The sequence below is a fragment of the Sphaerodactylus townsendi genome, linkage group LG12, assembly GCF_021028975.2.
Source record: "Sphaerodactylus townsendi isolate TG3544 linkage group LG12, MPM_Stown_v2.3, whole genome shotgun sequence".
Lineage (NCBI taxonomy): Eukaryota > Metazoa > Chordata > Lepidosauria > Squamata > Sphaerodactylidae > Sphaerodactylus > Sphaerodactylus townsendi.
The window spans coordinates 52,555,212-52,564,949 of record NC_059436.1 but is presented as its reverse complement, the minus strand read 5'-3'; the positions used below and the strand labels follow the sequence as shown (position 1 = coordinate 52,564,949).

Sequence of the window (9,738 nt, the reverse complement as noted above, 5' to 3'; positions counted from 1 at the left end):
GAACGTAGAAGCTCCACAAAACTTTTGGGAAAGGGGTTTGGAGGGAAAGGGGTCCCTCCTCCCACCCTCTGTGGCCCTGATTCAAGTTAGCAAACTATCCATCATAAATGCTCAGGGGATCCATTCATGGGTCACCCAATATCTCATGTAATTTGACCATGTGGCTACTTCTGCCATTAGGCAAACTGAGGCAAGTTGGCTACGGTGACCAGCCGTCCCGATTTTTGTGGGACACTCACGCTTTTGCGTAGAGTGTCCCGCGTCCCGCCGGGCTTATGCCATTGTCCCGATTAGGGACAATGGCCCGCAGCAGCACACTGCCTTTTGCGGCGGCGCTCCCCAGTCAGGAAACAGGGAGAAGCTGAGACTAGCCCAAGGTCACCCAGCTGGCGTGTGTGGGAGTGCACAGGCTAATCTGAATTCCCCAGATAAGCCTCCACAACTCAAGCAGCAGAGTGGGGAATCAAATCCGGTTCCTCCAGATTACAATGCACCTGCTCTTAATCACTACGCCACTGCTGCTCCAGGAGTGTGTATGTGCTGTGCATATACAGGGTGTGTGTATGTGCTGACACTGCCCAAGCAGTTGGGGCGGGGATAGCAGGGTTGGACCTCCATTTTGTACTCCACCCCAAGCAGCAGTGTCAGTCTGACCTGAGAAGCGAACCAGAGCAAATGGTTGGCACCAAGGCCACCTGGCACACTACCTGTATTGCTTAATAAACCCTGCTCAAAGGAGAGCCATGATGCTCGCCAGGTTTAATGTCATGCCTTCCGCCTTGTTACATGGCAGATTTAACAAGCAAGAAAAGTCTAAAAGATTGTACCCATGCCCGTGTAACGCTGGCTCAGTTGAATCTCAGGCCCACCAATTATTACACTGTTTCAGATTTAAGGAAATCAGATCCAAGTATGTGAATCTTACTTTTTTACACTTACCTGATCTCCCCGATTTTTTTAGATTACACTACTTGCTGGACAATCCTGATCCTTCTCTCTGTATGATAGCGTTACCGCTGCTGCTCAGGTAACATTAAGTGATTTCAGCTCAGGCAACGTAGTGAGGCACAGGAAGCTGGTGTTCTTCGAAAACAGAATATTTTGTTCGAAAGTGGTCGCTACAGCTCAGGCAGGGGAATCACGCTCTTGTAGCCAAGCGCAGGACCTTTTATACACAAAGATCAAAAGAGGGCAAGGGGGCAGGTAAAGGGGCAGGTAAGGGGGCAGACCCTTACGCTGTAACAATAAAGAAACATCAACACATCAAAGCAAGGTACAATTACAACTTTGTGAATGGAACCATGAGTTCTTGCTGTCAGGCATCTTCCCACGAGACTTTACAAGAGCCCAGAAACAGGGAGTGGAGAGTGTCCATAAAACTGGGTGAGGCTGTTAACACTCAGGTATTTGGTTATCAGATGGGCAGCTTCCTTGAGTTATGTCCTGAGGCTCCCGCGCCTCAGTCCCGCAACAAAAGAAAGTTCAAATGGTCCAATGGTGATCTTGGCGCGTTCTTCAACGGCTGGGATATCTGGGGTGCCGTCATCAGATTCAATTTGTAATTCAAAAAGGGTCTTTGTTTTTGCTAAAGAGATTTACTGGGTGTTGGCCCACACTGAATTCCAAGACTAACTTCCTTGGGTCTTAATATCAGCTGCTACAAGCTATTGCTTTTACTAACAGATACAAAATATCTAAAAGCTTAACATTTCTAATGTAAACATTAGATGCAATCCTACAGAACTTACAATATATTAAAAGAGCACAAACAAGAATATCCTAAATTAACATTAATAAACCTAATAAATGGAGCTAGAAAAAAACCTGGCCCTAAGACATGAAAGCATACACATTGGGCAAACCAACCGTCCAACACTGAGGGGATTACACTTAGTCTTAACAGAGAAATAAAGATGAGAAGAAAACCATGTAAAACATTGGCTTTCAGCTTTTATACTCATGTCCTTTGTGGAGCCCTATGGAGACTTTTGGGTAACACTGGTCTCTTTGCTCTGGCCTTCAGCCAGTGCAGTCAGGCAATAGGCTTAGGAAAATATTCTTCATATTTTCCTGGCAGTAACAATAGTGGCAGACATTCTCCCGGAAATTACTAAATACCAGTAGATTTCCTTTCACTTAACGTTTATTTCCTGTATTGTATATTTATGTTTTTGAAATCAATTCTTTACTATTGTTGTATTGTTGTCTATGCCAATAAAGGCTTGCTGGAAAAAAATGGTTGGCAAAAAACATACTCTGTCTGATCCTTTGGGGGGCAATTGCTGGTAGGATCCCCCATGCAGCTGGAAGGCAAGCTTTAGCCCAGGTGCTTGGCCTGCAAAATTAGCAAACAATTTTCATGAAATGCAAATTATGCTGATTGGATTTGGGGAGTCTAAATTATATATAAAACATATTTTTAAGAACATTTTTTTAATCCCTTAGACTGGAACTCTTACAAAAATTAGGAGAATCCATACATGGAATCAGGTTGGGAAAATAGGGGTTTGGAAAAGGAAGGCTAATAAAGTCAATTGGAACTAGAAGAGATGTCTTATAAATTGCAAACAGATGGTGCTCGATAATAATGGAGGCCTTTTTTTTGAAAAAAAGAAGCAAATAGAGGAAATGTCAAAGGGCAGATTAATTTCTAAAGATAAGAGTCCAAACTGTTAAGCTGAACGGGGTATAAAACTTCTTTTTTATTGGTGGCTCCCCTAAGGTAAGGGGCCACATTCTCAATCATTTCTGTTGTCAGTAAAAAAAGCGCCAGTTTCCAAGTCTTGGTAGTAATTGTTGTCTGGGGTCATGTAGGCTGCTAGGAACTCTCCAGATTTTCTGGACTTTGTTCCACTTTCAGCTTTAGGAAGATACCTTTCCAAACTGGTGCGAATAACAAATCATTATTTCCCAGGTTTCGTACCCTGACCTCCAAATGGACCATCCCCAGATTTCCAAGAGTTTCCCAACCTGGATTTGGCAACACTACCCCTCATTGCCACTGGTAGCCAGGGGGGACCTGGGTGGATCCATTTTGGCGCGTGTACAGACTATGGGACTTGCAGTGACTGAACTTAGGACAGATTGATATATTAATAAGTAGGCGGCCAGGAAACTGATCCCCTATGTGTACAACCTTGGCCCAGCACCAGTCTGGCTATGAACGGCAAAGCCCAAGTCTGTCCTCAAATGGACAGCTCTGCGTACTCTTCCGTGTGGTCGCCACATCTCAAAAAGGATATCGAAGAGATAGAAAAAGTGCAGAGAAGGGCAACGAGGATGATTGAGGGACTGGAGCACCTTCCTTATGAGGAGAGGCTGCAGCGTTTGGGACTCTTTAGTTTGGAGAGGAGACGTCTGACGAGGATGTGATTGAAGTCTCTATACTTAAGCATTGGGTAGAAAACGTCGACACAGAGAAATCTTTGCTCTCTTTCTCACAATACTAGAACCAGGGGGCATTCATTGAAAATGCTGGGGGGAAGAATGAGGACTAATAAAAGGAAACACTTCTTCACACAACGTGTGATTGGTGTTTGGAATATGCTGCTACAGGAGGGGGTGATGGCCAGTAACCTGGATAGCTTTGAAAAGGGCTTGGACAGATTTATGGAGAAGTCGATCTCTGGCTACCAATCTTGATCCTCCTTGATCTCAGATTGCAAATGCCTTAGCAGACCGGGTGCTCAGGAGCAGCAGCAGCAGCAGGCCATTGCTTTCACATCCTGCATGTGAGCTCCCAAAGGCACCTGGTGGGCCACTGTGAGGAGCAGAGTGCTGGACTAGATGGACTCTGGTCTGATCCAGCAGGCTAGTTCTTATGTTCTTATGTGTGGGAAGAGAGGGCTATCTGGAGTCCACTGAGCCTCCGCACCTTCACAACACTATTACATTTACAGTGCTGCAGTTCAGAGGGCTTGTGTCAAAGGTCAACAGTTTCAGCAAATCCCAGTGATGGATTCCAGCATCTCAGTCCATCTCAGCAGCAGGGCATGGCCAGAAGGGGGCCATGTTTTACCCACAGGGCACTGAATATTTGTGTGGACCCTGATGCTAACTTGATGTCCTGTCTATCTGGCTCACACGCTGTGACTCTATGGATGCTAAAAGAACATATCCTTAGTATCTGTAGGATACTGAACTCTGATCCCAATAAGCTAGCGCAATAATCTTGTGAAATGTTTTCTGAATATTTGATTTTGTTCCTGTGTGCTTCTCATAACAAATCTTTGACACTTGCTGACATTGGCCTCCGATTCCTAACCTCACGAATTTGAGCTCAAGCGCACATTGCCATTCTAAAATATTGGAGAAGGCTATGCAAAAATTCCACTAGTTTATTTGGTAAACTTAGGCTCATTCCGCACATGCAGAATAATGCACTTTCAAACTGCTTTCAGTGCTCTTTGAAGCTGTGCGGAATGGCAAAATCCACTTGCAAACAGTTGTGAAAGTGGTTTGAAAACGCATTATTTTGCGTGTGCGGAAGGGGCTTTAGTTACGAGATGCTGCTGCAAAATGAGATGGCCCGGTCAGTATTTTATAACAACATTCTTATTTGTTATTCCATCTCAAATGATACCCAGGGTGTACCTGTGCCAGATTTTACCAACCGTGATTGGATGTTTAAGTGAGATGCTGCATCTGACAGGCGGCTAATCCTCTAGTATAAATGTTCTCCCTGGTTAAGCTATCAAACAGAGTCTCACATTTGGCTAACATCACTTCATTTAATCTCAGAATAGTTCTTACAACTGATTATTTTTCAAACTATGCCAACAGCTCTGCTACCTAGATGCTATATCTAGACCCTGATGGCCTCTTGCCTTCATATTTGAGGAGTTGCTTCATTATATGCTATATTAGGGTCATTCCGCACATGCAGAATAATGCACTTTCAAACTGCTTTCAGTGCTCTTTGGAGCTGTGTGGAATAGCAAAATCCACTTGCAAACAGTTGTGAAAGTGGTTTGAAAACGCATTATTTTGCGTGTGCGGAAGGGGCCTTAGTTACGAGATGCTGCTGCAAAATGAGATGGCCCGGTCAGTATTTTATAACAACATTCTTATTTGTTATTCCATCTCAAATGATACCCAGGGTGTACCTGTGCCAGATTTTACCAACCGTGATTGGATGTTTAAGTGAGATGCTGCATCTGACAGGCGGCTAATCCTCCAGTATAAATGTTCTCCCTGGTTAAGCTATCAAACAGAGTCTCACATTTGGCTAACATCACTTTATTTAATCTCAGAATAGTTCTTACGACTGATTATTTTTCAAACTATGCCATCAGCTCTGCTACCTAGATGCTATATCTAGACCCTGATGGCCTCTTGCCTTCATATTTGAGGAGTTGCTTCATTATATGCTATATTAGGGTCATTCCGCACATGCAGAATAATGCACTTTCAAACTGCTTTCAGTGCTCTTTGAAGCTGTGTGGAATAGCAAAATCCACTTGCAAACAGTTGTGAAAGTGGTTTGAAAACGCATTATTTCGCGTGTGCGGAAGGGTCTCTTTAAAAAGAACCTAGATCCAAAATGTCTTGTTTCTTTTAAACAAAAATTAATTCTTCTGTTGACTAGAAGAAGCTCTCTTTTCTCCTTTCCGATAACGATCCTTTTGTTTCCTATAAAACACAATATTTTGCTCTAATAGCCAAGAAAATTTGAGCGAGAACTGTATTTAATTTGGCCAATTCCTGTATCTGATTTTAAAATTATGTCCTTTAGCTGATGTTATCTGTTTTGTGGTAGTACCTGACTTTACGGGGGGCCAATATTTATCTGATGGCAATATTTATTTGATTATAGTTCATTGGCCATAGACAATGAATTACACCTGGACCCAAACTTAATCTACGTCTATAATTAACTATTGTTGGCAATATCTATCATTTTCCTGATGTTCTTAACGTTTGATGTATTGTCGAAGGCTTTCACAGCTGGAATCAACTGGCGACGGTGGGTTTTCTGGGCTGTGTGACAGTGATAGATAAATTTTGCTCCTAATGTTTGTTGGTTTGCATCTTTAAGAGGCTGAAGTCACGGTTGGATATATTGCGTACCATAGGTATGGATGAAATGCTGGAAGCGGGCACCGAAAATTCTAACTTTCTGTAACAGAACATGGAACGATACAGTGTTGGCACCGGCCAAAATAACATCGCACCGTCACCACAAATGGCAACTGTGTTTTTTCCAGGCTGCGTGGCCGTGGTCTGGTAATTTTTGCTCCTAACGTTTTGTAGGCCTCTATGGCTATCCTCTTCAGTGGCAGGTCCCAGTAAGATGTGTCTTGCCATAGATGTGGGCAAAACATTAGGAGCTAAGGCTTGTAAATACATTTTTTTGGGGGGGGGTGTTAATGTAACCTCTATCTGTGGGTTCTGTGGGGCAGAACTTGGAATGAGTTTGCAACAACAAGTTTGAAAAACAAAATGGTTTACTTTCTTAACATATAACATCAACATTTAACATCACACTTCAAGGTCCTGTTCAGGTTGCATTTTCAAGTCCTTATATTTACAGTCTACTGATATTGCCAAGTCCAATTCTTCTTTGCAAGTGGGTTGGCTCCTGAAGACTCCAAGGGCTTGATGAACAGGATTCAACATGATGAAGGTTTCCAGGAGAACTCTCACCCATTACAATCCCAAAAAGAACCCTGAAACAATAAACTCCAACATTTACAACATAGCAAAAATAAACAACTCCCTTCCCAGTAGTTCCCAACAACATTACAGTTTACCTTAACAAGGTTTTAAGGGCTTATAGACATCAAGGTCCGAGTCTGGTAGCCTCGTCTCCTCCAAACTACATGAGCTCTGCAGCCTTCTGCTGCTTTGAGTCTCCACCCCTTTCTGGGTCAACCCATTCTGAGCATGGGGGTTACAGTAACACCAACCAAAATGTGCAAATAGCAGTTGTGGGTTTTCCAAGCTGCGTGGCTATGGTCTGGTCGTTTTTGCTCCTGATGTTTCGCCCATGACAACAGCGTGTGTAGCAGACTTCCCTCTGTGGTACACCTCTGAAGACGCCAGCCACAGATGCAGGCGAAACGTTAGGAACAAGATCCACCAGACCACGGCCACACAGCCCGGAAGACCCACCACAACCAGTTGAATCCGGCCGTGAAAGCCTTTGACAATGCACCCGTTCTTAATGTTTCTTTCAATAATTTTAACAATGATTTTGCGGGGATAAGAAGAATACGACCTCCTGTTGTGGCTCTCTCTTTCCTTTTCCTCTGGCCCAGCCTGCTCCCTGCAGGAGAAGCGCTGCAATTGGCAAACGCTTTTCTGCATCAGCCAAACGACTCCTCCAGCCAGAAGAGGGCACTTGCAAAGAGAAAAAAAAAATATATATGTGCACATTTGCAAGGTTTTTTTCCCCCCCCTGCAGTTGCAAATTTGAACGTGGCGACAAACGGAGCCTTTTCCCTTCCGCTTCCTGCATCCAGCCCGGAGCGGCTCTGCGCAAAGGTGAGCCGCTGCAAAAAGCGAGAGGTGGGCATTGCAACCCCGGGGATCTGGTGCAGCATTTCCGGCTTCTTGTGCAAAACAAGGACAGGGAGCATCCTGCTCTTTGCAAAGGATGGATTCGGGGCCGCAAACGGCGGAGGCTCCTGTGTGCATTTAGGTCCCCCATTTTGAAATGTGGATGCTGTTGTGTTAAGGGAGGTTTCTTGGCTGCCCAAAAGCTGGAGGCAATGATATTACCGGCTTTCCTATAAGGCTTTAACGGGATCGAGACGGCTGGATGAGATCTCGGGCGTCCTCCCGACAACCTTGCGAGGTAGGCCGGCGCAAGTGCCGCAGCAGTTGGGCTTATAAAGAGGAATGGTTTCAGAAATGACTTAGTAGCCTGCATTTTGCCTTTTGAAAGAGTTCTGGTTATTTGGTGCTTGTCTCCATATGCAAATTGGGGGGGGGGGGGGTAACAATTGTAGGACGCCCCCTGCTGGGGGAGAGAGAAAAGCAGAACATATTTGGCTAATAATGGAAAAGAAAAGGGGAAGGGAAGAGAAGAGAAGAGAAGAGAAGAGAAGAGAAGAGAAGAGAAGAGAAGAGAAGAGAAGAGGATATATATTTTGGAAGGCCAGGTAAGTGTGGGGAGAGGCCAGAGCTTAAAAATAAAAGTTACCTGTTGTCTCTAGGGCTGATTCCGCATGGGCCAAAAACAGTGGTGTGAAAACAGTGTAAACAGTGTAAACCCTTTTACACCATTTTAAATCATTTTACATCGGCTCATTCCGCACATGCAGAATAATGCACTTTCAAACTGCTTTCAGTGCTCTTTGAAGCTGTGCGGAATAGCAAAATCCACTTGCAAACAGTTGTGAAAGTGGTTTGAAAACTCATTATTTTGCGTGTGCGGAAGGGACCATCGTTTTCACGCTGTTTTCGCACCACTGTTTTTGGCCCATGCGGAATCAGCCTAGGAGTGCCTTTTTAATTTTCATCACACTTGTAAGTTGGCAGCTAGACCAGTGGTTGTCAACCTTCCTAATGCCGCGACCCTTTAATACAGTTCCTCATGTTGTGGTGCCCCCCAACCCTAACATTTATCCATTTTACAGATGGAGAACACTGATGCAGACAGTCTTAGGGGACCCCTGGGAAGGGGTCTTTCGACCCCCCAAAGGGGTCCCGACCCCCAGGTTGAGAACCACTTAGCTAGACTGTGCTGATCCATACACCCGGTTAGACTACTGTAACATGCTCTGTGTGGGGCTGCTCTTGAAGACAGCATGGATGCTTCACTTGGTTCAAAATCCAGCAACCTGACTGTTTTCTAAGCTTAGTCATATAAATTGTATAATATCTGTTGGCTTCTGGGCCCAGGGCTGGTTCTTAACTACCAAGCCTTTCTCAGGGGCACCGGTGTCTACCAGACCAGGACTGCCAAACGGATCCTAGAGCACCAGGTGTGCTTTTCAGTCAACCTGCTTCCCGCCGTACCACGTAGTTACCTGTCTGCTGAGTCTCAGTCTGGGAAAAGGTGGGGCAAGGAGGAAGAAGAAGAAGAGTTTGGATTTATATCCCCCCTTTCTCTCCTGCAGGAGACTCAAAGGGGCTGACAATCTCCTTGCCCTTCCCCCCTCACAACAAACACCCTGTGAGGTAGGTGGGGCTGAGAGAGCTCCCAGAAGCTGTGACTAGCCCAAGGTCACCCAGCTGGCGTGTGTTGGAGTGTGCAGGCTAATCTGAATTCCCCAGATAAGCCTCCGCAGCTCAGGTGGCAGAGCTGGGAATCAAACCCGGTTCCTCCAGATTAGATACACGAGCTCTTCACCTCCTACGCCACCGGAGAACAAGAGAGAAGGAGCAGGAATTGATCACCTGGTAGACACGATATTTTTTTTCCTCGTGTGCTCTGGCAACGCTCAGTGGCAGAGTGCCCTTTGTAAAACCCAATTTGGCGAGGGTGAATTGTTATCTACAACCCAATCCTCTAATTTTAACTTTTAGCTGTTTACTATATAGTTTTGAAGCAATGGATAAAAGACTGATTGGTCTGTAGTTTTCGGTTCATTTTTTATCTCTTTTATGTTTCAGAACAATTATGCTAGTCAACCACCCTTTGGGTATTTTTGCCAGCATCGTTAATTTGGGAAGAAAGTTTCACTGATAGAGGGGCCCACCAGGTGATATGGTCTTTAAAACACTCTGGAAGAATCAATTGCTTTCCAGGCGATTTATTAGAAGTATAAGTGACCCTATTAATGATTTTAT

At 44.7% G+C, this 9,738-nt stretch overlaps 1 long non-coding RNA gene across 1 annotated transcript in view; it reads left to right on the top strand.

Moving 5' to 3' along the window:
* The first annotated feature begins 7,268 nt into the window (after nt 1-7,268).
* The window catches only part of LOC125442055, a 6,884-nt gene continuing 4,414 nt past the window's right edge, over nt 7,269-9,738 (top strand). Inside the window, exon 1 of the long non-coding RNA XR_007245931.1 lies at nt 7,269-7,798. This is a non-coding gene — a long non-coding RNA (uncharacterized LOC125442055). The remainder of the gene's footprint in view (nt 7,799-9,738) is intronic.